The 25,101-nt window shown below is 43.6% G+C and overlaps 15 non-coding genes and 29 pseudogenes across 15 annotated transcripts; all 44 read right to left on the reverse strand.

The window, feature by feature from the left end:
• Nucleotides 1-3,594: 3,594 nt before the first annotated feature.
• Nucleotides 3,595-3,709, reverse strand: LOC136739600 (U5 spliceosomal RNA). Its single transcript, XR_010812924.1, has one exon. It is a non-coding gene; the product is annotated as a U5 spliceosomal RNA (small nuclear RNA).
• A 6,504-nt stretch (nucleotides 3,710-10,213) lies between these two features.
• Nucleotides 10,214-10,332, reverse strand: LOC136739464 (uncharacterized; annotated as a pseudogene).
• A 221-nt stretch (nucleotides 10,333-10,553) lies between these two features.
• Nucleotides 10,554-10,672, reverse strand: LOC136739435 (uncharacterized; annotated as a pseudogene).
• Nucleotides 10,673-10,887: 215 nt separating this feature from the next.
• Nucleotides 10,888-11,006, reverse strand: LOC136739443 (uncharacterized; annotated as a pseudogene).
• A 215-nt stretch (nucleotides 11,007-11,221) lies between these two features.
• Nucleotides 11,222-11,340, reverse strand: LOC136739458 (uncharacterized; annotated as a pseudogene).
• Nucleotides 11,341-11,556: 216 nt separating this feature from the next.
• On the reverse strand, nucleotides 11,557-11,675 carry LOC136739536 (uncharacterized; annotated as a pseudogene).
• Nucleotides 11,676-11,890: 215 nt separating this feature from the next.
• Nucleotides 11,891-12,009, reverse strand: LOC136739433 (uncharacterized; annotated as a pseudogene).
• A 216-nt stretch (nucleotides 12,010-12,225) lies between these two features.
• On the reverse strand, nucleotides 12,226-12,344 carry LOC136739542 (uncharacterized; annotated as a pseudogene).
• A 220-nt stretch (nucleotides 12,345-12,564) lies between these two features.
• LOC136739405 (5S ribosomal RNA) lies at nucleotides 12,565-12,683 on the reverse strand. The gene has a single exon (XR_010812890.1). It is a non-coding gene; the product is annotated as a 5S ribosomal RNA (ribosomal RNA).
• A 222-nt stretch (nucleotides 12,684-12,905) lies between these two features.
• Nucleotides 12,906-13,024, reverse strand: LOC136739572 (uncharacterized; annotated as a pseudogene).
• A 215-nt stretch (nucleotides 13,025-13,239) lies between these two features.
• On the reverse strand, nucleotides 13,240-13,358 carry LOC136739516 (uncharacterized; annotated as a pseudogene).
• A 210-nt stretch (nucleotides 13,359-13,568) lies between these two features.
• LOC136739491 (uncharacterized) lies at nucleotides 13,569-13,687 on the reverse strand (annotated as a pseudogene).
• Nucleotides 13,688-13,903: 216 nt separating this feature from the next.
• LOC136739618 (5S ribosomal RNA) lies at nucleotides 13,904-14,022 on the reverse strand. The gene has a single exon (XR_010812941.1). It is a non-coding gene; the product is annotated as a 5S ribosomal RNA (ribosomal RNA).
• A 210-nt stretch (nucleotides 14,023-14,232) lies between these two features.
• LOC136739607 (5S ribosomal RNA) lies at nucleotides 14,233-14,351 on the reverse strand. The gene has a single exon (XR_010812931.1). It is a non-coding gene; the product is annotated as a 5S ribosomal RNA (ribosomal RNA).
• Nucleotides 14,352-14,576: 225 nt separating this feature from the next.
• Nucleotides 14,577-14,695, reverse strand: LOC136739448 (uncharacterized; annotated as a pseudogene).
• A 210-nt stretch (nucleotides 14,696-14,905) lies between these two features.
• On the reverse strand, nucleotides 14,906-15,024 carry LOC136739473 (uncharacterized; annotated as a pseudogene).
• A 216-nt stretch (nucleotides 15,025-15,240) lies between these two features.
• On the reverse strand, nucleotides 15,241-15,359 carry LOC136739452 (5S ribosomal RNA). Its single transcript, XR_010812899.1, has one exon. It is a non-coding gene; the product is annotated as a 5S ribosomal RNA (ribosomal RNA).
• Nucleotides 15,360-15,584: 225 nt separating this feature from the next.
• LOC136739485 (uncharacterized) lies at nucleotides 15,585-15,703 on the reverse strand (annotated as a pseudogene).
• A 210-nt stretch (nucleotides 15,704-15,913) lies between these two features.
• On the reverse strand, nucleotides 15,914-16,032 carry LOC136739608 (5S ribosomal RNA). Its single transcript, XR_010812932.1, has one exon. It is a non-coding gene; the product is annotated as a 5S ribosomal RNA (ribosomal RNA).
• A 225-nt stretch (nucleotides 16,033-16,257) lies between these two features.
• On the reverse strand, nucleotides 16,258-16,376 carry LOC136739449 (uncharacterized; annotated as a pseudogene).
• Nucleotides 16,377-16,592: 216 nt separating this feature from the next.
• LOC136739463 (5S ribosomal RNA) lies at nucleotides 16,593-16,711 on the reverse strand. Its single transcript, XR_010812900.1, has one exon. It is a non-coding gene; the product is annotated as a 5S ribosomal RNA (ribosomal RNA).
• A 225-nt stretch (nucleotides 16,712-16,936) lies between these two features.
• Nucleotides 16,937-17,055, reverse strand: LOC136739456 (uncharacterized; annotated as a pseudogene).
• Nucleotides 17,056-17,265: 210 nt separating this feature from the next.
• LOC136739457 (uncharacterized) lies at nucleotides 17,266-17,384 on the reverse strand (annotated as a pseudogene).
• A 216-nt stretch (nucleotides 17,385-17,600) lies between these two features.
• Nucleotides 17,601-17,719, reverse strand: LOC136739620 (5S ribosomal RNA). The gene has a single exon (XR_010812943.1). It is a non-coding gene; the product is annotated as a 5S ribosomal RNA (ribosomal RNA).
• Nucleotides 17,720-17,934: 215 nt separating this feature from the next.
• LOC136739553 (uncharacterized) lies at nucleotides 17,935-18,053 on the reverse strand (annotated as a pseudogene).
• A 554-nt stretch (nucleotides 18,054-18,607) lies between these two features.
• LOC136739615 (5S ribosomal RNA) lies at nucleotides 18,608-18,726 on the reverse strand. The gene has a single exon (XR_010812939.1). It is a non-coding gene; the product is annotated as a 5S ribosomal RNA (ribosomal RNA).
• Nucleotides 18,727-18,947: 221 nt separating this feature from the next.
• On the reverse strand, nucleotides 18,948-19,066 carry LOC136739583 (uncharacterized; annotated as a pseudogene).
• A 215-nt stretch (nucleotides 19,067-19,281) lies between these two features.
• On the reverse strand, nucleotides 19,282-19,400 carry LOC136739436 (uncharacterized; annotated as a pseudogene).
• A 214-nt stretch (nucleotides 19,401-19,614) lies between these two features.
• LOC136739520 (uncharacterized) lies at nucleotides 19,615-19,733 on the reverse strand (annotated as a pseudogene).
• A 552-nt stretch (nucleotides 19,734-20,285) lies between these two features.
• Nucleotides 20,286-20,404, reverse strand: LOC136739476 (uncharacterized; annotated as a pseudogene).
• Nucleotides 20,405-20,613: 209 nt separating this feature from the next.
• On the reverse strand, nucleotides 20,614-20,732 carry LOC136739614 (5S ribosomal RNA). Its single transcript, XR_010812938.1, has one exon. It is a non-coding gene; the product is annotated as a 5S ribosomal RNA (ribosomal RNA).
• A 216-nt stretch (nucleotides 20,733-20,948) lies between these two features.
• LOC136739461 (uncharacterized) lies at nucleotides 20,949-21,067 on the reverse strand (annotated as a pseudogene).
• A 217-nt stretch (nucleotides 21,068-21,284) lies between these two features.
• On the reverse strand, nucleotides 21,285-21,403 carry LOC136739486 (5S ribosomal RNA). The gene has a single exon (XR_010812902.1). It is a non-coding gene; the product is annotated as a 5S ribosomal RNA (ribosomal RNA).
• A 226-nt stretch (nucleotides 21,404-21,629) lies between these two features.
• On the reverse strand, nucleotides 21,630-21,748 carry LOC136739477 (uncharacterized; annotated as a pseudogene).
• A 210-nt stretch (nucleotides 21,749-21,958) lies between these two features.
• Nucleotides 21,959-22,077, reverse strand: LOC136739612 (5S ribosomal RNA). The gene has a single exon (XR_010812936.1). It is a non-coding gene; the product is annotated as a 5S ribosomal RNA (ribosomal RNA).
• A 215-nt stretch (nucleotides 22,078-22,292) lies between these two features.
• On the reverse strand, nucleotides 22,293-22,411 carry LOC136739478 (uncharacterized; annotated as a pseudogene).
• Nucleotides 22,412-22,632: 221 nt separating this feature from the next.
• On the reverse strand, nucleotides 22,633-22,751 carry LOC136739606 (5S ribosomal RNA). The gene has a single exon (XR_010812930.1). It is a non-coding gene; the product is annotated as a 5S ribosomal RNA (ribosomal RNA).
• Nucleotides 22,752-22,961: 210 nt separating this feature from the next.
• LOC136739488 (uncharacterized) lies at nucleotides 22,962-23,080 on the reverse strand (annotated as a pseudogene).
• Nucleotides 23,081-23,291: 211 nt separating this feature from the next.
• LOC136739479 (uncharacterized) lies at nucleotides 23,292-23,410 on the reverse strand (annotated as a pseudogene).
• Nucleotides 23,411-23,620: 210 nt separating this feature from the next.
• On the reverse strand, nucleotides 23,621-23,739 carry LOC136739613 (5S ribosomal RNA). The gene has a single exon (XR_010812937.1). It is a non-coding gene; the product is annotated as a 5S ribosomal RNA (ribosomal RNA).
• A 215-nt stretch (nucleotides 23,740-23,954) lies between these two features.
• LOC136739480 (uncharacterized) lies at nucleotides 23,955-24,073 on the reverse strand (annotated as a pseudogene).
• Nucleotides 24,074-24,294: 221 nt separating this feature from the next.
• LOC136739626 (5S ribosomal RNA) lies at nucleotides 24,295-24,413 on the reverse strand. Its single transcript, XR_010812949.1, has one exon. It is a non-coding gene; the product is annotated as a 5S ribosomal RNA (ribosomal RNA).
• Nucleotides 24,414-24,630: 217 nt separating this feature from the next.
• LOC136739547 (uncharacterized) lies at nucleotides 24,631-24,749 on the reverse strand (annotated as a pseudogene).
• A 220-nt stretch (nucleotides 24,750-24,969) lies between these two features.
• LOC136739512 (uncharacterized) lies at nucleotides 24,970-25,088 on the reverse strand (annotated as a pseudogene).
• Nucleotides 25,089-25,101: the final 13 nt, after the last annotated feature.

Consider the following 25,101-nt stretch of genomic DNA (forward strand, 5'->3'; position numbering starts at 1 on the left):
ACTTACCATCAACCATACGGTTTCGAAGACATTGGTTTTCATTTTTAAGTCTTGTGTTTTCCTTTTCGAGCTGCTTAACGTTTTGCTGTAGCTCAACTTCACTGGACTCTTTAAATGTCTGTAGAATATGACGGGATCTAATTCTTGAAGCTCCATCGGTTTTCTTTCTTATTTTGTGCTGTATTCAGAGAGGAAAAGAGTTTAAAATGAAAATATATATATATATATGAATATGATTAAAAAAAAACAATCCTGCAATACATTTATTTAATATTTGCAGTAATTATCTCACCGGTAACTGTGGTTCATCAAGGTCACTATCATCTGAAATTTGAAGTTTTTTGTTTGGTTTAGGTACTCTCTTCATTTTAGGAGAGGGCATTTTTGTTAGGTCATTAAGTTTTCTTCTTAGTTCGCCTTCTTTTCCTAAAATAAAAATAAAATAAATAAAACCCTGCATTATGTCCACAGATATTTGGGGATTATATTTATTTGTCATAAAAATACTGTGCTTTGACCATACAAATTAAGATGAACAGCCAACACTGAATCAAAACTGAAGTTAAATTATATCTGGTTTAATTTATTTTGTGATTTGGGGGATTTTATTGTAAAGCACAACACACAATAAATCGTTCTTACAAATGCCAGTCAAGTATGACGAGTTTTTAGCGCCCTCACCACCACCTACCATGTTATAAGAGTATGTTAGACGTACAACACATTAATAACTTAAACATTCATTTCAAATATACTGTGATTGTATATATCATATAGCATGTAAAGACTTTAATGTTTTTTTTTTTTAAATAAACATTGTTACCAGTCATAATGATCTGCGCTTCATGGACAGGCCATCCACCTTTTGGAGGTTTGTTCGTGTCTCTCCACTCTGCTCTGAAGTTTCGAGTCGTCTCTTCGTCATCATCAGCAATGCTGAATAAATCAAAATTGCGAAAGCAAGCAGTGGGAATCACGCTGTAAGAGTCTTTGTCGACCCCGCTTTCCCACTTCACCAACGCGTGCATCACCGCCATACTACCTTCACCTTCTCGTCCGTTTTTCCCCCGACAAGTCACGGCACAAAAAACAGTCCCGCTCTGCATTCTGGTACTTGGCGTTCTTAATAACACCAACAGGGTGTAATCGCATAGACCACTCGAGTATAAAGTACTACATATCCCATCTGTTACAGTTTTTTTTCTTCTTCTGAAACTGCAAGCGCACTACATAAAGTTTGGCAAATGAAGAAATTTGGATGATGAGTTTACAATCTTATAAACAGTATTTAAGTAAACCTAGATATGCAATTCCAAAAAGAACAGCATCGAGATGGAGAAACAGGATACAAAAATAATAATACAATGTTTATACTTTTTGTATTTTAATTACAGTATGTAATTATTGCCTTTTGATTTACATTTACAGAAAAAGAACGGCGGCAAACGTGGACTACCCAACAAGAAGCAACAAAGTTACTAAAATATCAGATTCTCAGGTAAGCTTCATGCAGCCATACATGTATAATTATAAAATCAATCCAAAAAATAGACCTTGTTTACCCTACAACTGATTTGAGTGTTAATTCTATTTAAGATATAAAAAAATATTTTATTTTCTGAACTAATAATCTGTGAACATTCTATTATCTCTATAATTTTAATTAATACATTTATTTTATTATTGGTGGAACATTATGTTTTTCAGCTCAGATGATTTCACATACCATCAATTTTTCTGTTAATAAATGTGCAAAAACAAATCAGATGGATAGGCCCCTACATATGAACATTAAGTTAAAGGCCTAGAGTGAGTGTTCTTCACTTCCAGTCATGGCGGGCCACAATCCAGCTCTTTGTAACTCATCAACAACCAAAGACCTGGGAAAAGGGTTAAATGGCTTCAGTTAAGCCAATTAGGTAATTAAGAGCTCAACTGGAAAAAAAACAGCAGGCATAGGGGTACTTTAGGACCACAGTCACTGATATAACCTACAATGTTGTTGTAATGAAAATCAGCAGACAGTGGGCCTCCTCCAGGACTAAGGTTGAGAAGCACTGGTCTTGAAGACCACAATAACAATCGACCTCAAGGGCTAGGGATATTCGAGGTGATGCTAAACCAGTCCTGAATGTTTAAATATAATGTTATTTTCTTGTAGTGTGCCGTTGCTGTTAATGCAACCAGTTATATTGAGCCATCAAATACAGAAGCTGACGAAAGACATCAACATGTAAATTTAGTTGTAAATTTAAAGTGTGTGTGAAAAGTATTTTGTATATGGAGATTAACCCATAGTTTCACAGATAAATTGTGGACCAGTGATATTCAGGATCTTCAAAACAAGTCCTGAATGCTCAAACTTAACACTTCTTTTTTTAGAGTGTCGTTGCTGTCAATCCAGCCAGTGATGTGGAGCCATCAGATACAGAAGCTGATGAAAAACAACATGTAAATTTCCTAAATTAATATGGTGCATCAAAATACTTATTTAGCACTTTCAACTGTTTCTTTGTGATTCCTAAAATTACTTTACAGGCTGGGGCTGGGGGAAGACACTGCGCCCGCCTGGAGAAGCCTGTACAAGCCCCCCTCAATAAGAGAGCTGGCAATCTGCAGACCATTATTGCTGTCAATTCTTTTATTACTGTTCTTAACCCTGCTGTGTCCGACGCCTGCCCATTCTGTGCTCAGAGAGAGACCGTGTTTCACTGTTTCAGCACTTGCTCTCGGTTGTCACCCATTTTTAGTCTTTTAACTCGTCTTTTTACTGATCTTAACCTGATTTTTAACACAAAGGTTTTTATTTTAGGGGCGCGATACACCAGAAAGACCAAACATGTGGACCAGCTGGTAAACTTCTTGCTGGGCCAGGCTAAAATGGCCGTCTATAAGACTAGGAAGAACAGAGTGTGTGGGGAGGGCAGTGAGGATGCAGTGAGAGTGTTTGCCATGCTGGTCAAGTGCAGAGTCAGACTAGAGTTTAACTATTACAGGCTGATGAATGATTTGGAGAGTTTTGAACAGGTCTGGTGTATTAATGATGCCCTTTGTGAATTGTATGACGGGGAGTTGGTTTTTATTATGTAATTCATTTATAGGGTTTAGTATTTGATGGTTGTTTTGTTGTGTGTATTGGGTTGCTTTCTTTAAAAGTGTACAGATCAGTGGCGGAGTTAATGCTTGTTGGGGGGAGACAAACAAAGGGGAACACTATTTTTTATTTATTTATTTTCTTTTGTATGAATTATTGCGTGTTGCAAACAGGCAATGAAGTCTGATAAAAGTCAAAAAGTCTCTCTCTCTCTCACACACACACACACAGCCAGCAAGACACACAGAGCCAGCCAGCTCAGCGATGACATCACAAACATCTCTCTCAGGTGACTCCTATGACATCACAGAGCACGTACATTCCGTTGCTTGCCGTCTGTCAACCACTCAGTCACTGCCAGCCAGACTGGCTGGCTGACTGGATGGTGGGGCTGCTTGCTGCTGCTGCGTACCTTAGCAAGCTTATTTGCTTGACCGGCCTTCCTCCTCCGCCCACATGCCCACCTATGTCCGATCTGCTGTTCACCTGGATCACAGCTCCGCCCCAACAAGGCAGAGCCCCCCAAGAATGGTACAAACTCACCCACGATCCCCTCCACGGAAAGCTATAGCAAAAGGCAAAAGCATTATACGTAATGAAGAGGAACCCGAGTCCAAGACGCATCCGACCAGCCATACATATTTGTGTGTATTAAAGATCACATTTTATTACATTTAGATTTTCTGTACTTTATTACATCTTTTTGTGATTTTTAAATGTATTGTTTCTTTTCCTTATATATGTATGTATGTATGTATGTATGTGTGTGTGTGTCTGTGTGAAAGTGTATGTGTTTGTGTGTCTCTGTGTGAAAGTGAGTGTGTGTGTGTCTGTCTCTGTGTTTGTGTGTCTGTCTCTGTGTGAAAGTGAGTGTGTGTGCGTGTGTCTGTCTGTGAAAGTGTGTGTGTGTGTGTGGGTGTGACAGTGTGTATGAGTGTCTGTCTGTCATGTAACTCGCACATCTGTGAGGGCACCATTTTTGCAGAAAGAGATGTACACATTTTGGAGCAACATATGCTGCCATCCAGACATCGTCTTTTCCAGGGACATCCCTGCATTTTTCAGCAGGATAACGCCAAACCACATTCTGCCCAGATTACAAGCGCATGGTTGCGTAGGCAGAGAGTGCGGGTGCTAGCATGGCCTGCCTGCAGTCCTGACCTGTCTCCGAATTGAGAATGTGTGGCGCACTATGAAGTGCAAATTAAGACAACGAAGGCCCTGTGCAGTTGCGCAGCTGAGGAAATGCATAATGGATGAATGGGGGGAAATCCCACTTGCTAAACTTAACCAAGTGGTGTCTTCAGTGCCCAAGTGCTTAATAAGTGTTATTAAAAGAAAAGGTGATGTTACATAGTGGTAAACAGTCGACTGTCCCAACTTTCTTGGTTTCTTTTCACTGCTAATGAGATGCTGTAGAGTGAGTTAGTTATATTGCTTTCAGGAGCTCTAATCGTATTGATGAGTTCATGCAGCATTTGTAATTGAATTTCAAAAAGAAATCCTTGCTGTCTGGCCTGTGTGTATGAGATGTACTCTGTCAATCTTTGGCTAACAACTGAAACATTGGTAGAACAGAAATGGCAACATAAAAAGAAAAGTACATTTTAAAAGAGCACATTAAATAGGATGAATATACAGTTTTTTACAATCACTTTGTCACTAATTTCAGAACCTTGATGTCATTTTTCAAAACTCTAGACACAAAACTCAAAACGGTCATCACTTGTAACACAGGCTGTCCAATGTTCAAAACATTGCATTGTGCATTCATATCTTTAAAGAAACCTTGCACTTGCAGACTTGTTGGTTCAAATAATTCATTTATCATGAAATACCATAGTAACATTTATTTAGATCACCCACACAGAAGATACCGATAGTTTCACTGTGTAGTTGTTCGTACAATCATTAAATATTGTAGTACAAAATATGTGATACATGTTTCATTATGGTACTACACATAAATACATCACTGTAAAAGGACTAGTAGAGAGAATACTACAGACACAGTGGAATCATTGAACAAAATCTGAAATGTATTGATGCAATACAATCAAATCACACCATAGGTTTCTTTGAATCCATGCAACAATAATTAGCTACAAAAAAGAACAAAACTACAGTAAAATGTCAACTGCAGTGTTCCTCACCTGGCTTAGTGTAAAACAAAGGATTGATTACTGTACTTCTGAATTTCCATCAGCCCTGTGTTCAGGTTCAGGTTCTCACAACCATTTTTCACAAGAGGCATCTTGAAACTGAACATACCTGAACATACTCAGTCATCAGCTGCTTCACTCTGTCTGCATTTCTTTCAAAAGGCACACTATACTCTGTGCTACACATTGGTATGCAGTATACAGTCATTTGACAATTGAGAGTAGCCTAATGTTTAGTGCATGCTGAAGACTTGCCGCTTCTCAGAACGGAAATTTCTGATGATTGAGGCCACAGTTGATCCTGAGTTGATTCTGAGGTTTGATTGAATCATTGTAGCTGCCTCAGTCATGGTCATGCCATGATTTACAACATGCTCTACAACTATTTCTCGGATTTCACTGGACACTATTTGCTGTTGCTGCCGCTGTCTGGTCCGTGGCCTTGTCCTCTACCACGTTCCCCCAACACCTCTCAAATGAGGCCCATGGCTGCCTCTCTGGTGAGGCCTAAGCCCTCCTCTATGACGAGGCCCACGACCACCTCTCAGAAGGGGTGCATGTCCCCTTCCATTCCTTTGACCACCACGTCTTCCTCCTCCCACTGCTTGACCTCTATTGTGACCTGGATGACCTGCCGGCTCCATGTTATCACTGTGTTGCTGGGGTGGATAGCACTCATTTCACTCGATACTCGTACCACAATGTGAAATCAATCATCAATAACCAGTTGGCAGTATTGGAAAAGCAATTACAAGGGCCTGCATACATACAGTAATGTCAAATCTGATGTGGAAGAACAATCATCTTCAACCAGGTTGGAGCGTTAGTTGCAATGCCTTTAATACACGCAGCGTGGAGAGGAACAGTGACTCAAGTAGATCCCAAAGTCGCTCTGCCTTCATTTTAACAGTCAGAGCTTTTATACACAAAAATCAAAGAGCTGGTTATAATCAGAAAGTCATTACTATGTTATCTTAAAGGTTAGCTAAGCAGAATTTATATCATTATAGGACAGAGTTCATAGATCAACACATGGATTAGGGAGCAGGCACTTCAATCATACTGTTTGACATTGTCTCCAAGATTCTCATCGTAAATAACAAACAGAAATCAAACTACCTTCTGGCCTGACCTTCTAGCTTGACCTTATCTTTCTTAAGTATACAAGAGAGAAAAACAGGTATTAGAGAAAGAATTTCTAACTTTCCTTCCACACTGCAAACATGGTGTGGAAAAGTGCTACATGATGATGAATGATGATGAAATATTACATCCATAGATAATGTAGTCCAACTGGTTCATGCTCCTCGTTTATTGATGTCAATGGATCTCATTATCCTGAAACTTTCATGATCGAAACATGGAATATTGTTTGTCAGTTTCCATAAAATTATGCATTAAGAGTAATGCAACAGTCACTTATCATTTTGAGCAGCTGTATCAATTGATAGTTAGATCTTTGTAATGAAATGAATAGACAGTGATCTCAGATGTAATGTGTGAATTGCATTTTGAAATGGTAATACTTTGATGTTAAGTTGTGTCATTTTAGTTCAATGAACAAATGATCTGAGGTTGATGTGTATTGTATCCAAGCAATTGTAAAAAAGTGTTAGAGTTTTGAAAAATGTGCATTTTGATCATCGGGTGTGAGTTTAGTGTCTAGAGTTTTGAAAAATGACATCAAGGTTCTGAAATGAGTGCCAAAGTGATTGTAAAAAAGTGTAATATCAGGGGACAGTGGCTATTAGTGATCTGGCCTTCCGTGGCCTCTGTATTAATGTAACAGGTCACATTGTATGTGTACACTGATACTTGATAGTATAATATAGTACAAGTAAAAAACATACATAGGTATCATAGAAGTATTTTGCAGAAATGATTATGGATAGTTATCAAAATGGAGAGGAAATGCTAAATCCAGTCTCCCCAGGCTGAGCTTCTATTGCTGCACCTGCTAAGTGGCTGCTGGCCCCACTATATGGATAGAGCCACACCAAGTACAAGAGTCTCCCCATTGCTATTTATATCTCCCTATCCAGTCTTCTATAGGTGTCAGGGTGGGGTGCCTATTCCCCTGCATGCTTTGAAACCTATAGCACCTGGGACGCACACTTGGGATCCGGTTCCTCTGCCCCTCACATACACATGAGGAATCCCAGGTGCTCAATACGTCATACTGTCTCTTTCATCTCATGTGTAAACTATGGACAAATACATGACTAAACGTGTTTAGTTGCTTTTCCCAGAATGCTTTGCGCCACGATATGCAAATAACGGGGACTATGATTGGCTCCCTGACATTACCCACACTGCGACTGATGCTACCCATTTCACTACCCAACAAAGACCCATAATATGCGTGTGTCTGTCTGTCTGTCTGTCAAAGTATGTGTGTGTGTTTCTGTGTGTGTCTGTGTCTGTCTGTCTGTGTGTGAAAGTGTGTGTGTGTCTGTCTGTCTGTCTGTCATGTAACTTGCACATCTGTGAGGGCACCACTAATGCAGAAAGAGATGTACACATATTGTTTATTTTCCATATATATGTATGTATGTATGTATGCATGTCCAATTGCTTTGACAATACAAATGAATTGAATTGAGAGGGAGAGAGAGAGAGTAAGAGAGAGAGAGAGAGAGACAGACAGACAGACAGACAGAGAGACACACACACACACACACACACACACACAGAAAGCCAGCCAGCCAGCTCAGCGATGACATGACGAGCCTCTCTCAGCTTACTGCTATGACATCACAGAGCACGTACATTCCGTTTAACAAATCGTTAAACAAAAAAGGTTATAAACACATTGACTACAACACCGGTTAGTAAGACGAAGGTGAGTCTCTCGTTAGTATTATTAGTCAGACATTAAATAACTACGCAGGTTAGTATTTATGTCAGGTAACTTCTCGTTATATATATATCAGTCTCATTTACGTTTAGGTGCCGAGAAAGATCCTATTTGTTACCACAATTTCCCTTAACTGATTATTATTCAATGATTAAGGATAGGCAGGGCCACCAATAATCTAATGTCTATTAACTTGTGTCAATTTCAGACTAAACAGTTAAACAGGAATGAGAAGATATTTCTCGGCGTTGACAGATTTTATTTCTAAAATTATCAACAAAACAGTTTAATGCAACTCACATTTATATTTAAGAAAACTAAATGATATTACACATTCTAGAGTTATGAATCACAGATTAACATTTCTAATTGATTTCTCAAATGTCATGAATCACAAACTCCAAACTGTTAAACTTATGTGAACTTCGTCGCAGAGAGGCCTCTCTGGCTTCGGGCTCAGATAACAGCACACGGCACGAGGTCCGTGTGGTTTGGAACAAAGGCAGTCCGGTTCGGCTTTGTCCAAGAACTTCCACTCAGTCGATGCACCTGGAAGTTGGGGTTTCGGGAATGTAGAGTCGTTTCCAAACAGATTTTCCATTGGTTTGAAGGCTCCAAGGTTGTGCACAAAATCTTCTTTGTAAGCATGGTTCCACCGTAGTTACTTGAAGACGAAGTCTTTGAGGAAAGCAGGGCCCTGTTTGTTCCAAGGGTCAAGTTTCTTAAGACTCAAATAGCTATTTAAGTGACTGACACTTTCGTATTCAGTCGACTTAGTCAATTGTCCAGCTGTAAAACTCCACTGATCAGGTGGGTCTGTGAAGTTATTTATTTAATAAAGTCCTTTAAAATAATTCTTCGCTCAATCTCCTTCTCATAGTTTAACTCTTCTGTTGCCGGCAAAGACTTGGTTGGTTTCTGATTCCGGTTCTGGCAACAGAGCTACAGGTTGAGCTGTGGCAGCGAGTTTCTGGTTCAGGTGAGAGAGAGAGAGAGAGAAAGACTGTCCGCTGTTCCTTATAGTCTGTCAGATCAGTAGGTGATTGGTCCCTGAGTTCTTGAGATTGGATTTCGGTTTCAGCCCCCAGTGTCCTATTGGAGGGAGGCTTTATTTATGACTGATGTCAATCCATGCCATCTTTTGGAAATGCCGGTTGGCCTGGGTTCGTAGCTCTATGTCGGGATTTCGGCTCTCATCCACTTCAAAGAGTTTTTATCACCTACAGGCCCCTTTCTCCAGACATCTCATAGCAGAATTCCAAACTATTTGGCCTCTTCTCGGTGCCATCCTCCCCAAAACTGTCACTTTGATGCAAACCAGTTCCAAGCTGATGAGCTAAGGAAATCTGATAACTTTGGGGGGGGAGAGGTCTTCTTTAGATCAGTGCTTCAGCTCAGAGCCCAAATGCTCTTATCCAAATACACCCAACATAACGCTACATATGTATGTATGTATGTATATATGTGTAGAAGGAAAATTAGAAATTATTTTCTTACACCTGTTTTTCTCTCTTGTATACTTAAGAAAGATACGGTCAAGCTAGAAGGTCAGCCCAGAAGATAGTTTGATTTCTGTTTGTTATTTACGATGAGAACCTTGGAGACATTGTCAAACGGTATGACCTACGTGCCTGTTCCCTAAAACCATGTGTTGACCTATGAACTCTGTTCTATAATGATATATGTTCTGCTTAGTTAGCCTTTAAGATAACATAGTAATGACTTTCTAGCATGTATGGATGTATGTATGTATGTATATATATATATATATATATATATATATATGTATGTATGTCCAATTGCTTTGACAATACAAATGAATTGAATTGAGAGGAAGAGAGAGAGAGAGAGAGAGAGAGAAAGAGAGAGAGAGAGACAGACAGACAGACAGACAGCTCAGCGATGACATCACGAGCCTCTCTCAGCTGACTGCTATGACATCACAGAGGACGTACATTCCGTTGCTTGTCGTCTGTCAACCACTCAGTCACTGCTAGCCAGACTGTCCCTAAGACAAAGTGTACAATACTTCAATTATATCTCCTCCAGACAGATAAAGAGTATTAAGAGCTACGATGAAGATACCCAGGAGACGTAAAAAGCTTGCATCACCTGGTATTTCCTGGAGGTCACCCATCCAAGTACTAACCAGGCCCTGGCCCGTTTAGTTTCCAAGGTCTGACGAGACCGGGCACGTTCAGGACGGTGTGGCCGCAAGCCGAGATGCCTGGCTGCATGATGTCTCTTAAAGGCTGGCGGGTATTGACGGAATTTCCAGCAAAAAATAAAAAATAAAAAAATAAAAAAATGGAGGGAAAAATATCAGTTCAGCAAAGGGTGTTGAAAGTAGCCGGGAACGTGTACATTTCTTCAATTATATCTCCTCCAGACAGAAAGAGAGTATTAAGATCTACGATGATGTTACCCAGGAGACGTATAAAGCTTGCAGCACCTGGTATTTCCAGGAGGTCACCCATCCAAGTACTGACCAGGCCCTGCCCTGTATAGCTTCCGAGATCTGATGAGATCGGTCGCGTTCAGTACGGCGTGGCCGCAAGCCGAGACGCCTGGCAGCATGATGTCTCTTAAAGGCGGGCGGGTTTTGACGGACCTTCCAGCAAAAAAAAAAAGAAAAATGAAAAATGGAGGGAAAAATATCAGTGCAGCAAAGGGTGTTGAAAGTTGCCGGGTACGTGTACATTTCTTCAATTGTATCTTCTCCTGACAGAAAGAGAGTATTAAGAGCTACAATGAAGTTACTCAGGAGACTAAAAAGCTTGCAGCACCAGGTATTTCCAGAAGGTCTCCCATCCAAGTACTGACCAGGTCTTGCCCCGTTTAGCTTCTGAGATCTGATGAGATCGGGCGCGTTCAGGACGGTGTGGCCGCAAACCTAGAGGCCTGGATGTATGAAGTCTCTTAAAGGCTGGCGGGTATTGACGGAAGTTCCAGCAAAAAAAAAAGAAATAAGAAAAATGGAGGGAAAAATATCAGTGCAGCAAAGGGTGTTAAATGTAGCTGGGTACGTGTACAATACTTCAATTATATCTCCTCCAGACAGAAAGCGAGTATGAAGAGCTACGATGAAGTTACCCAAGTGATGTAAAAAGCTTGCAGCACCTGGTATCTCCAGGAGGTCTCCCATCTAAGTACTGACCAGGCCCTGCCCCGTTTAGCTTCCGAGATCTGACGAGATCGTGCGCATTCATGATGGTGTGGCCACAAGCCGAGATGCCTGGCTGCATGATGTCTCTTAAAGGCTGGAGGATATTGACAGAACTTCCAGCAAAATAAAGAAGAAAAAAGAAAAATGGAGGGAAAAATATCAGTGCAGCAAAGGGAGTTGAAAGTAGCCGGGTACGTGTACAATTCTTCAATTATATCTCCTCCAGACAGAAAGAGAGTATTAAGAGCTATGATGAAGTTACCCAGGAGACGTAAGAAGCTTGCAGCACCTGGTATTTCCAGGAGGTCTCCCATCCAAGTACAGAATAGACACTGCCCCGTTTAGCTTCCGAGATCTGATGAGATTGGGCGCGTTCAGGATGGTGTGGCCGCAAGCCGAGAGGCCTGGCTGCATGATGTCTCTTAAAGGCTGGCGGGTATTGACGGAACTGCCAGCAAAAAAAAAAGAAAAAAGAAAAATGGAGTGAAAAATTTCAGTGCAGCAAAGGGAGTTGAAAGTAGCCGGGTACGTGTACAATTCTTCAATTATATCTCCTCCAGACAGAAAGAGAGTATTAAGAGCTATGATGAAGTTACCCAGGAGACGTAAGAAGCTTGCAGCACCTGGTATTTCCAGGAGGTCTCCCATCCAAGTACTGATCAGGCCCTGCCCCGTTCAGCTTCCGAGATCTGACGAAATCGGGCACGTTCAGGACGGTGTGGCCGCAAACAAAGAGGCCTGGCTGCATGATGTCTCTTAAAGGCTGGCGGGTATTGATGGAACTTCCAGCAAAAAAAATAAGAAAAAAGAAAAATGGAGAGAAACAAATCAGTGCAGCAAAGGGTTTTGAAAGTAGCCGGGTACGTGTACAATTCTTCAATTATATCTCCTCCAGACAGAAAGAGAGTATAAAGAGCTACGATGAAGTTTCCCAGGAGACGTAAAAATCTTGCAGCACCTTGTATTTCCAGGAGGTCACCCATCGAAGTACTGACCAGGCCCTGCCCCATTTAGCTTCCGAGATCTGACGAGATCGGGCGCGTTCATGACGGTGTGGCCGAAAGCCAAGAGGCCTGGCTGCATGATGTCTCTAAAAGGCTGGCGGGTATTGACGGAACATCCAAGAAAAAAAAATAAAAAAAAAATAGAAAAATGGAGAGAAAAATATCAGTGCAGGAAAGGGTGTTGAAAGTAGCCGGGTACGTGTACAATACTTCAATTATATCTCCTCCAGACAGAAAGAGAGTATTAAGAGCTACGATGAAGTTACCCAAGTGACGATAAAAGCTTGCAGCACCTGGTATTTCCAGGAGGTCACCCATCCAAGTACTGACCAGGCCCTGCCCCGTTCAGCTTCCGAGATCTGACAAGATCGGGCGCGTTCAGGACGGTGTGGCCGCAAGCCGAGAGGCCTGGCTGCATGATGTCTCTTAAAGGCTGGCGGGTATTGACGGAACTTCCAGCAAATAAAAAAAAAAAAAAAAAAAAGAAAAACGGAGGGAAAAAAATCAGTGCAGCAAAGGGTGTTGACAGTAGCCGGGTACGTGTACAATTCTTCAATTAAATCTCCTCCAGACAGAAAGAGAGTATTAAAAGCTACGACGAAGTTCCCCAGGTGACGAAAAAAGCTTGCAGCGCCTGGAATTTCCAGAAGGTCTCACATTCAAGTAATGACCAGGCCCTGCCCAGTTTAGCTTCCGAGAGCTGACGAGATGGGGCGCGTTCAGGACGGTGTGGCCGCAAGCCAAGAGGCCTTGCTGCATGATGTCTCTTAAAGGCTGGCGGATATTGACGGATCTTCCAGAAAAAAGAAAAAAGAAAAAGAAAAATGGAGGGAAAAATATCAGTGCAGCAAAGGGTGTTAAAAGTAGCCGAGTACGTGTACAATACTTCAATTATATCTCCTCCAGACAGAAAGAGTGTATTAAGAGCTAAGATAAAGTTACCCAGGAGACGTAAAAGCTTGCAGCACGAGGTATTTCCAGGAGGTCTCACATTCATGTACTGACCAGGTCCTGCCCCGTTTAGCTTCCGAGATCTGACGAGATCGGGCGCGTTCAGGATGGTGTGGCCGCAAGCTGAGATGCCTGGCTGCATGATGTCTCTTAAAGGCTGGCGGGTATTGACGGAACTGCCAGCAAAAAAAAAAAAGAAAAATAGAGGGAAATATACCAGTGCAGCAAAGGGTGTTGAAAGTAGCCGGGTACGTGTACAATTCTTCAATTATATCTCCTGGAGACAGAAAGAGAGAATTAAGAGCTACGATGAAGTTACCCAGGAGACGTAAAAAGCTTGCAGCACCTGGTATTTCCAGGAGGTCTCCCATCCAAGTACTGAGCAGGCCCTGCCCCGTTTAGCTTCCGAAATCTGATATGATCGGGCGCGTTCTGGACGGTGTGACTACAAGCCAAGAGGCCTGGCTGCATGATGTCTCTTAAAGGCTGGCGGATATTGATGGAACTTCCAGCAAAAAAATAAAATAAAAAGAAAAATGGAGGGAAAAATATCAGTGCAGCAAAGGGTGTTGAAAGTAGCCTAGTACGTGTACAATTCTTCAATTATATCTCCTCCAGACAGAAAGAGAGTATTAAGAGCTACGATGAAGTTACCCAGGAGACGTAAAAGGCTTGCAGCACCTGGTATTTCTCGGAGGTCTCCCATTCAAGTACTGACCAGGCCCTGCCCCGTTTAGCTTCCGAGATCTGACGAGATCGGGCGCGTTCAGGATGGTGTGGCCGCAAGCCAAGATGCCTGGCTGCATGATGTCTCTTAAAGGCTGGCGGGTATTGACGGAACTGCCAGCAAAAAAAAAAAAGAAAAATAGAGGGAAATATACCAGTGCAGCAAAGGGTGTTGAAAGTAGCCGGGTACGTGTACAATTCTTCAATTATATCTCCTGGAGACAGAAAGAGAGTATTAAGAGCTACGATGAAGTTACCCAGGAGACGTAAAAAGTTTGCAGCACCTGGTATTTCTAGGAGGTCTCCCATCCAAGTACTGACCAGGCCCTGCCCCGTTTAGCTTCCGAGATCTGACGAGATCGGGCGCATTCAGGACGGTGTGGCCGCAAGCCGAGAGGCCTGGCTACATGATGTCTCTTAATGGCTGGCGGGTATTGACGGAACTTCCAGCAAAAAAAAAAAAAAAAAAAAAAGAAAAAGAAAAATGGAGGGAAAAATATCAGTGCAGTAATGGGTTTTGAAAGTAGCCGGGTACGTGTACAATACTTCAATTATATCTCCTCCAGACAGATAGAGAGTATTAAGAGCTACGATAAAGTTACCCAGGAGAAGTAAAAGCTTGCAGCACCAGGTATTTCCAGGAGGTCTCACATTCATGTACTGACCAGGTCCTGCCCCGTTTAGCTTCCGAGATCTGACGAGATCGGGCGCGTTCAGGATGGTGTGGCCGCAAGCCGAGATGCCTGGCTGCATGATGTCTCTTAAAGGCTGGCGGGTATTGACGGAACTGCCAGCAAAAAAAAAAAAGAAAAATAGAGGGAAATATACCAGTGCAGCACAGGGTGTTGAAAGTAGCCGGGTACGTGTACAATTCTTCAATTATATCTCCTGGAGAAAGAAAGAGAGTATTAAGAGCTACGATGAAGTTACCCAGGAGACGTAAAAAGCTTGCAGCACCTGGTATTTCCAGGAGGTCACACATCCAAGTACTGACCAGGCCCTGCCCCGTTTAGCTTCCGAAATCTGATATGATCGGGCGCGTTCAGGACGGTGTGACTACAAGCCAAGAGGCCTGGCTGCATGATGTCTCTTAAAGGCTGGCGGATATTGACGGAACTTCCAGCAAAAAAATAAAATAAAAAGAAAAATGGAGGGAAAAATATCAGTGCAGCAAAGGCTGTTGAAAGTAGCCTAGTACGTGTACAATTCTTCAATTATATCTCCTCCAGACAGAAAGAGAGTATTAAGAGCTACGATGAAGTTACCCAGGAGACGTAAAAAGCTTGCAGCACCTGGTATTTCTAGGAGGTCTCCCATCCAAGTACTGACCAGGCCCTGCCCCGTTTAGCTTCCGAGATCTGACGAGATCGGGCGCATTCAGGACGGTGTGGCCGCAAGCCGAGGAGCCTGGCTACATGATGTCTCTTAATGGCTGGCGGGTATTGACGGAACTTCCAGCAAAAAAAAAAAAAAAAAAAAAAGAAAAAGAAAAATGGAGGGAAAAATATCAGTCCAGTAATGGGTTTTGAAAGTAGCCGGGTACGTGTACAATACTTCAATTATATCTCCTCCAGACAGATAGAGAGTATTAAGAGCTACGATAAAGTTACCCAGGAGACGTAAAAGCTTGCAGCACCAGGTATTTCCAGGAGGTCTCACATTCATGTACTGACCAGGTCCTGCCCCGTTTAGCTTCCGAGATCTGACGAGATCAGGCGCGTTCAGGATGGTGTGGCCGCAAGCCGAGATGCCTGGCTGCATGATGTCTCTTAAAGGCTGGCGGGTATTGACGGAACTGCCAGCAAAAAAAAAAAAGAAAAATAGAGGAAAATATACCAGTGCAGCAAAGGGTGTTGAAAGTAGCCGGGTACGTGTACAATTCTTCAATTATATCTCCTGGAGACAGAAAGAGAGTATTAAGAGCTACGATGAAGTTACCCAGGAGACGTAAAAAGTTTGCAGCACCTGGTATTTCTAGGAGGTCTCCCATCCAAGTACTGACCAGGCCCTGCCCCGTTTAGCTTCCGAGATCTGACGAGATCGGGCGCATTCAGGACGGTGTGGCCGCAAGCCGAGAGGCCTGGCTACATGATGTCTCTTAATGGCTGGCGGGTATTGACGGAACTTCCAGCAAAAAAAAAAAAAAAAAAAAAAGAAAAAGAAAAATGGAGGGAAAAATATCAGTGCAGTAATGGGTTTTGAAAGTAGCCGGGTACGTGTACAATACTTCAATTATATCTCCTCCAGACAGATAGAGAGTATTAAGAGCTACGATAAAGTTACCCAGGAGAAGTAAAAGCTTGCAGCACCAGGTATTTCCAGGAGGTCTCACATTCATGTACTGACCAGGTCCTGCCCCGTTTAGCTTCCGAGATCTGACGAGATCGGGCGCGTTCAGGATGGTGTGGCCGCAAGCCGAGATGCCTGGCTGCATGATGTCTCTTAAAGGCTGGCGGGTATTGACGGAACTGCCAGCAAAAAAATAAAATAAAAAGAAAAATGGAGGGAAAAATATCAGTGCAGCAAAGGCTGTTGAAAGTAGCCTAGTACGTGTACAATTCTTCAATTATATCTCCTCCAGACAGAAAGAGAGTATTAAGAGCTACGATGAAGTTACCCAGGAGACGTAAAAAGCTTGCAGCACCTGGTATTTCTAGGAGGTCTCCCATCCAAGTACTGACCAGGCCCTGCCCCGTTTAGCTTCCGAGATCTGACGAGATCGGGCGCATTCAGGACGGTGTGGCCGCAAGCCGAGAAGGCTGGCTACATGATGTCTCTTAATGGCTGGCGGGTATTGACGGAACTTCCAGCAAAAAAAAAAAAAAAAAAAAAAGAAAAAGAAAAATGGAGGGAAAAATATCAGTCCAGTAATGGGTTTTGAAAGTAGCCGGGTACGTGTACAATACTTCAATTATATCTCCTCCAGACAGATAGAGAGTATTAAGAGCTACGATAAAGTTACCCAGGAGACGTAAAAGCTTGCAGCACCAGGTATTTCCAGGAGGTCTCACATTCATGTACTGACCAGGTCCTGCCCCGTTTAGCTTCTGAGATCTGACGAGATCAGGCGCGTTCAGGATGGTGTGGCCGCAAGCCGAGATGCCTGGCTGCATGATGTCTCTTAAAGGCTGGCGGGTATTGACGGAACTGCCAGCAAAAAAAAAAAAGAAAAATAGAGGGAAATATACCAGTGCAGCACAGGGTGTTGAAAGTAGCCGGGTACGTGTACAATTCTTCAATTATATCTCCTGGAGAAAGAAAGAGAGTATTAAGAGCTACGATGAAGTTACCCAGGAGAAGTAAAAAGCTTGCAGCACCTGGTATTTCCAGGAGATCACACATCCAAGTACTGACCAGGCCCTGCCCCGTTTAGCTTCCGAAATCTGATATGATCGGGCGCGTTCAGGACGGTGTGACTACAAGCCAAGAGGCCTGGCTGCATGATGTCTCTTAAAGGCTGGCGGATATTGACGGAACTTCCAGCAAAAAAATAAAATAAAAAGAAAAATGGAGGGAAAAATATCAGTGCAGCAAAGGGTGTTGAAAGTAGCCTAGTACGTGTACAATTCTTCAATTATATCTCCTGGAGACAGAAAGAGAGTATTAAGAGCTACGATGAAGTTACCCAGGAGACGTAAAAGGCTTGCAGCACCTGGTATTTCTAGGAGGTCTCCCATCCAAGTACTGACCAGGCCCTGCCCCGTTTAGCTTCCAAGATCTGACGAGATCGGGCGCAATCAGGACGGTGTGGCCGCAAGCCGAGAGGCCTGGCTGCATGATGTCTCTTAAAGGTTGGCGGGTATTGACGGAACTTCCAGCAAAAAAAAAAAAAAAAAAGAAAAATGGATGGAAAAATATCAGTGCAGCAAAGGGTGTTGACAGTAGCTGGGTACGTGTACAATACTTCAAATATATCTCCTCCAGACAGATAGAGAGTATTAAGAGCTACGATAAAGTTACCCAGGAGACGTAAAAGCTTGCAGCACCAGGTATTTCCAGGAGGTCTCACATTCATGTACCGACCAGGTCCTTCCCCGTTTAGCTTCCAAGATCTGACGAGATCGGGCGAGTTCAGGATGGTGTGGCCGCAAGCCGAAAGGCCTGGCTGCATGATGTCTCTTAAAGGTTGGCGGGTATTGACGGAACTTCCAGCAAAAAAAAATAAAAAAAAAATAGAAAAATGGAGGGAAAAATATCAGTGCAGGAAAGGGTGTTGAAAGTAGCCGGGTACGTGTACAATTCTTCAATTATATCTTCTGCAGACTGAAAGAGAGTATTAAGAGCTACGATAAAGTTACCCAGGAGACGTAAAAGCTTGCAGCACCTGGTATTTCCAGGAGGTCTCACATTCAAGTACTGACCAGTTCCTGCCCCGTTTAGCTTCCGAGATCTGACGATATCATGCGCATTCAGGACGGTGTGGCCAAAAGCCGAGAGGCCCCGCTGCATGATGTCTTTTTAAGGCTGGCGGGTATTGACGGAACTTCCAGCAAAAAAAAAAAGAAAAAAGAAAAATGGAGGGAAAAATATCAGTGCAGCAAAGGCTGTTGAAAGTAGCCGGGTACGTGTACAATACTTCAATTATATCTCCTCCAGACAGATAGAGAGTATTAAGAGCTACGATGAAGTTTCCCAGGAGACGTAAAAAGCATGCAGCACCTGGTATTTCCAGGAGGTCTCCCATCCAAGTACTGACCAGGCCCTGCCCCGTTTGGCTTCCGAGATCTGACGAGATCGGGCGTGTTCAGGACGGTGTGGCCGCAAGCCAAGAGGCCGGGCTGCATGATGTCTCTTAAAGGCTAGCGGGTATTGACGGAACTTCCAGCAAAAAATAAAAAATAAATAAATAGAAAAATGGAGGGAAAAATATCAGTGCAGGACAGGGTGTTGAAAGTAGCCGGGTACATGTACAATTCTTCAATTATATCTCCTCCAGACTGAATGAGAGTATTAAGAGCTACTCTGAAGTTACCCAGGAGATGTAAAAAGCTTTCAGCACCTGGTATTTCCAGGAGGTCACCCATCCAATTACTGACCAGGCCCTGCCTAGTTTCTCTTCCGAGATCTGACGAGATCTTGCGTCTTCAGGACGGTGTGGCCTCAAGCCAAGAGGCCTGGCTGCATGATGTGTCTTAAAGGCTGGAGGGTATTGATGGAACTTCCAGCAAAAAACAAAAGAAAAAAGAAAAATGGAGGGAAAAATATCAGTGCAGCAAATGGTGTTGACAGTAGCTGGGTACGTGTACAATTCTTCAATTATATCTCCTCCAGACAGATAGAGAGTATTAAGAGCTACGATAAAGTTACCCAGGAGACGTAAAAGATTGCAGCACCAGGTATTTCCAGGAGGTCTCACATTCAAGTACTGACCAGGTCCTGCCCCGTTTAGCTTCCGAGATCTGACGAGATCGGGCGCGTTCAGGACGGTGTGGCCGCAAGCCGAGATGTCTGGCTGCATGATGTCTCTTAAAGGCTGGCGGGTATTGACGGAACTTCCAGCAAAAAAAAAAAAAAAAAGAAAAATGGATGGAAAAATATCAGTGCAGCAAAGGGTGTTGACAGTAGCTGGGTACGTGTACAATACTTCAATTAAATCTCCTCCAGACAGATAGAGAGTATTAAGAGCTACGATAAAGTTACCCAGGAGACGTAAAAGCTTGCAGCACGAGGTATTTCCAGGAGGTCTCACATTCATGTACTGACCAGGTCCTGCCCCGTTTAGCTTCCGAGATCTGACGAGATCGGGCGCGTTCAGGATGGTGTGGCTGCAAGCCGAGATGCCTGGCTGCATGATGTCTCTTAAAGGCTGGCGGGTATTGACGGAACTGCCAGCCAAAAAAAAAAAGAAAAATAGAGGGAAAAATACCAGTGCAGCAAAGGGTGTTGAAAGTAGCCGGGTACGTGTACAATTCTTCAATTATATATTCTCCAGACAGAAAGAGAGTATTAAGAGCTACGATGAAGTTCCCCAGGAGACGTAAAAAGCTGGCAGCACCTGGTATTTCCAGAAGGTCTCCCATCCAAGTACTGACCAGGCCCTGCCCCATTTAGTTTCCGAGATCTTCCGAGATCGGGCGGGTTCAGGACTGTGTGTCCGCAAACCGAGAGGCCTGGTTGCATGATGTCTCTTAAAGGCTGGCGGGTATTGACGGAACGTCCAGCAAAAAAAAAAAAAAAAAAAAAAAAAAAAAAAATGGATGGAAAAATATCAGTGCAGCAAAGGATGTTGACAGTAGCTGGGTACGTGTACAATACTTCAATTATATCTCCTCCAGACAGATAGAGAGTATTAAGAGCTACGATAAAGTTACCCAGGAGACGTAAAAGCTTGCAGCACCAGGTATTTCCAGGAGGTCTCACATTCATGTACTGACCAGGTCCTGCCCCGTTTAGCTTCCGAGATCTGACGAGATCGGGCACGTTCAGGATGGTGTGGCCGCAAGCCGAGATGCCTGGCTGCATGATGTCTCTTAAAGGCTGGCGGGTATTGACGGAACTGCCAGCAAAAAAAAAAAGAAAAATTGAGGGAAATATACCAGTGCAGCAAAGGGTGTTGAAAGTAGCCTAGTACGTGTACAATTCTTCAATTATATCTCCTGGAGACAGAAAGAGAGTATTAAGAGCTACGATGAAGTTACCCAGGAGACGTAAAAGGCTTGCAGCACCTGGTATTTCTAGGAGGTCTCCCATCCAAGTACTGACCAGGCCCTGCCCCGTTTAGCTTCCGAGATCTGACGAGATCGGGCGCATTCAGGACGGTGTGGCCGCAAGCCGAGAGGCCTGGCTGCATTATGTCTCTTAAAGGTTGGCGGGTATTGACGGAACTTCCAGCAGAAAAAAAAAAAAAAAAGAAAAATGGATGGAAAAATATCAGTGCAGCAAAGGATGTTGACAGTAGCAGGGTACGTGTACAATACTTCAATTATATCTCCTCCAGACAGATAGAGAGTATTAAGAGCTACGATAAAGTTACCCAGGAGACGTAAAAGGCTTGCAGCACCTGGTATTTCCAGGAGGTCTCACATTCATGTACTGACCAGGTCCTGCCCCGTTTAGCTTCCGAGATCTGACGAGATCGGGCACGTTCAGGATGGTGTGGCCGCAAGCCGAGATGCCTGGCTGCATGATGTCTCTTAAAGGTTGGCGGGTATTGACGGAACTTCCAGCAGAAAAAAAAAAAAAAAAAGAAAAATGGATGGAAAAATATCAGTGCAGCAAAGGGTGTTGACAGTAGCTGGGTACGTGTACAATACTTCAATTATATCTCCTCCAGACAGATAGAGAGTATTAAGACCTACGATAAAGTTACCCAGGAGACGTAAAAAGCTTGCAGCACCTGGTATTTCTAGGAGGTCTCCCATCCAAGTACTGACCAGGCCCTGCCCCGTTTAGCTTCCGAGATCTGACGAGATCGGGCGCGTTCAGGACGGTGTGGCCGCAAGCCGAAAGCCCTGGCTGCATGATGTCTCTTAAAGGCTGGCGGGTATTGACGGAACTGCCAGCAAAAAAAAAAAAAAAAAAAAAAAAAAAAAGAAAAATGGATGGAAAAATATCAGTGCAGCAAAGGATGTTGACAGTAGCTGGGTACGTGTACAATACTTCAATTATATCTCCTCCAGACAGATAGAGAGTATTTAGAGCTACGATAAAGTTACCCAGGAGACGTAAAAGCTTGCAGCACCAGGTATTTCCAGGAGGTCTCACATTCATGTACTGACCAGGTCCTGCCCCGTTTAGCTTCCGAGATCTGACGAGATCGGGCACGTTCAGGATGGTGTGGCCGCAAGCCGAGATGCCTGGCTGCATGATGTCTCTTAAAGGCTGGCGGGTATTGACGGAACTGCCAGCAAAAAAAAAAAAGAAAAATAGAGGGAAATATACCAGTGCAGCAAAGGGTGTTGAAAGTAGCCTAGTACGTGTACAATTCTTCAATTATATCTCCTGGAGACAGAAAGAGAGTATTAAGAGCTACGATGAAGTTACCCAGGAGACGTAAAAGGCTTGCAGCACCTGGTATATCTAGGAGGTCTCCCATCCAAGTACTGACCAGGCCCTGCCCCGTTTAGCTTCCGAGATCTGACGAGATCGGGCGCATTCAGGACGGTGTGGCCGCAAGCAGAGAGGCCTGGCTGCATTATGTCTCTTAAAGGTTGGCGGGTATTGACGGAACTTCCAGCAGAAAAAAAAAAAAAAAAGAAAAATGGATGGAAAAATATCAGTGCAGCAAAGGATGTTGACAGTAGCTGGGTACGTGTACAATACTTCAATTATATCTCCTCCAGACAGATAGAGAGTATTAAAAGCTACGATAAAGTTACCCAGGAGACGTAAAAGCTTGCAGCACCAGGTATTTCCAGGAGGTCTCACATTCATGTACTGACCAGGTCCTGCCCCGTTTAGCTTCCGAGATCTGACGAGATCGGGCACGTTCAGGATGGTGTGGCCGCAAGCCGAGATGCCTGGCTGCATGATGTCTGTTAAAGGTTGGCGGGTATTGACAGAACTTCAAGCAAAAAAAAAAATAAATAAAAAAAAAAAAATGGATCGAAAAATATCAGTGCAGCAAAGGGTGTTGACAGTAGCTGGGTACGTGTACAATACTTAAATTATATCTCCTCTGGACAGATAGAGAGTATTAAGAGCTACGATGAAGTTACCCAGGAGACGTAAAAGGCTTGCAGCACCTGGTATTTCTAGGAGGTCTCCCATCCAAGTACTGACCAGGCCCTGCCCCGTTTAGCTTCCGAGATCTGACGAGATCGGGCGCGTTCAGGATGGTGTGGCCGCACGCCAAGATGCCTGGCTGCATGATGTCTCTTAAAGGCTGGCGGGTATTGACGGAACTGCCAGCAAAAAAAAAAAAGAAAAATAGAGGGAAAAATACCAGTGCAGCAAAGGGTGTTGAAAGTAGCCGGGTACGTGTACAATTCTTCAATTATATCTTCTCCAGACAGAAAGAGAGTATTAAGAGCTACGATGAAGTTACCCAGGAGACGTAAAAAGCTGGCAGCACCTGGTATTTCCAGGAGGTCTCACATTTAAGTACTGACCAGGCCCTGCACCGTTTAGCTTCCGAGATCTGACGAGATCGGGCGCGTTCAGGACGGTGTGGCCGCAAGCCGAAAGCCCTGGCTGCATGATGTCTCTTAAAGGCTGGCGGGTATTGACGGAACTGCCAGCAAAAAAAAAAAAAAAAAAAATGGATGGAAAAATATCAGTGCAGCAAAGGATGTTGACAGAAGCTGGGTACGTGTACAATACTTCAATTATATCTCCTCCAGACAGATAGAGAGTATTAAGAGCTACGATAAAGTTACCCAGGAGACGTAAAAGCTTGCAGCACCAGGTATTTCCAGGAGGTCTCACATTCATGTACTGACCAGGTCCTGCCCCGTTTAGCTTCCGAGATCTGACGAGATCGGGCACGTTCAGGATGGTGTGGCCGCAAGCCGAGATGCCTGGCTGCATGATGTCTCTTAAAGGCTGGCGGGTATTGACGGAACTGCCAGCAAAAAAAAAAAAGAAAAATAGAGGGAAATATACCAGTGCAGCAAAGGGTGTTGAAAGTAGCCTAGTACGTGTACAATTCTTCAATTATATCTCCTGGAGACAGAAAGAGAGTATTAAGAGCTACGATGAAGTTACCCAGGAGACGTAAAAGGCTTGCAGCACCTGGTATTTCTAGGAGGTCTCCCATCCAAGTACTGACCAGGCCCTGCCCCGTTTAGCTTCCGATATCTGACGAGATCGGGCGCATTCAGGACGGTGTGGCCGCAAGCCGAGAGGCCTGGCTGCATTATGTCTCTTAAAGGTTGGCGGGTATTGACGGAACTTCCAGCAGAAAAAAAAAAAAAAAAGAAAAATGGATGGAAAAATATCAGTGCAGCAAAGGATGTTGACAGTAGCTGGGTACGTGTACAATACTTCAATTATATCTCCTCCAGACAGATAGAGAGTATTAAGAGCTACGATAAAGTTACCCAGGAGACGTAAAAGCTTGCAGCACCAGGTATTTCCAGGAGGTCTCACATTCATGTACTGACCAGGTCCTGCCCCGTTTAGCTTCCGAGATCTGACGAGATCGGGCACGTTCAGGATGGTGTGGCCGCAAGCCGAGATGCCTGGCTGCATGATGTCTCTTAAAGGTTGGCGGGTATTGACAGAACTTCAAGCAAAAAAAAAAAAAAAAAAAAAAAAAAAAATGGATGGAAAAATATCAGTGCAGCAAAGGGTGTTGACAGTAGCTGGGTACGTGTACAATACTTAAATTATATCTCCTCTGGACAGATAGAGAGTATTAAGAGCTACGATGAAGTTACCCAGGAGACGTAAAAGGCTTGCAGCACCTGGTATTTCTAGGAGGTCTCCCATCCAAGTACTGACCAGGCCCTGCCCCGTTTAGCTTCCGAGATCTGACGAGATCGGGCGCATTCAGGACGGTGTGGCCGCAAGCCCAGAGGCCTGGCTGCATTATGTCTCTTAAAGGTTGGCGGGTATTGACGGAACTTCCAGCAGAAAAAAAAAAAAAAAAAGAAAAATGGATGGAAAAATATCAGTGCAGCAAAGGGTGTTGACAGTAGCTGGGTACGTGTACAATACTTCAATTATATCTCCATCCAGACAGATAGAGAGTATTAAGAGCTACGATAAAGTTACCCAGGAGACGTAAAAGCTTGCAGCACCAGGTATTTCCAGGAGGTCTCACATTCATGTACCGACCAGGTCCTGCCCCGTTTAGCTTCCAAGATCTGACGAGATCGGGCGAGTTCAGGATGGTGTGGCCGCAAGCCGAGACGCCTGGCTGCATGATGTCTCTTAAAGGTTGGCGGGTATTGACAGAACTTCAAGCAAAAAAAAAAAAAAAAAAAAAAAAAAAAATGGATGGAAAAATATCAGTGCAGCAATGGGTGTTGACAGTAGCTGGGTACGTGTACAATACTTCAATTATATCTCCTCCAGACAAATAGAGAGTATTAAGAGCTACGATAAAGTTACCCAGGAGACGTAAAAGCTTGCAGCACCAGGTATTTCCAGGAGGTCTCACATTCATGTACCGACCAGGTCCTGCCCCGTTTAGCTTCCGAGATCTGACGAGATCGGGCGAGTTCAGGATGGTGTGGCCGCAAGCCGAGACGCCTGGC

Source organism: Amia ocellicauda, unplaced genomic scaffold, assembly GCF_036373705.1.
Source record: "Amia ocellicauda isolate fAmiCal2 unplaced genomic scaffold, fAmiCal2.hap1 HAP1_SCAFFOLD_61, whole genome shotgun sequence".
Lineage (NCBI taxonomy): Eukaryota > Metazoa > Chordata > Actinopteri > Amiiformes > Amiidae > Amia > Amia ocellicauda.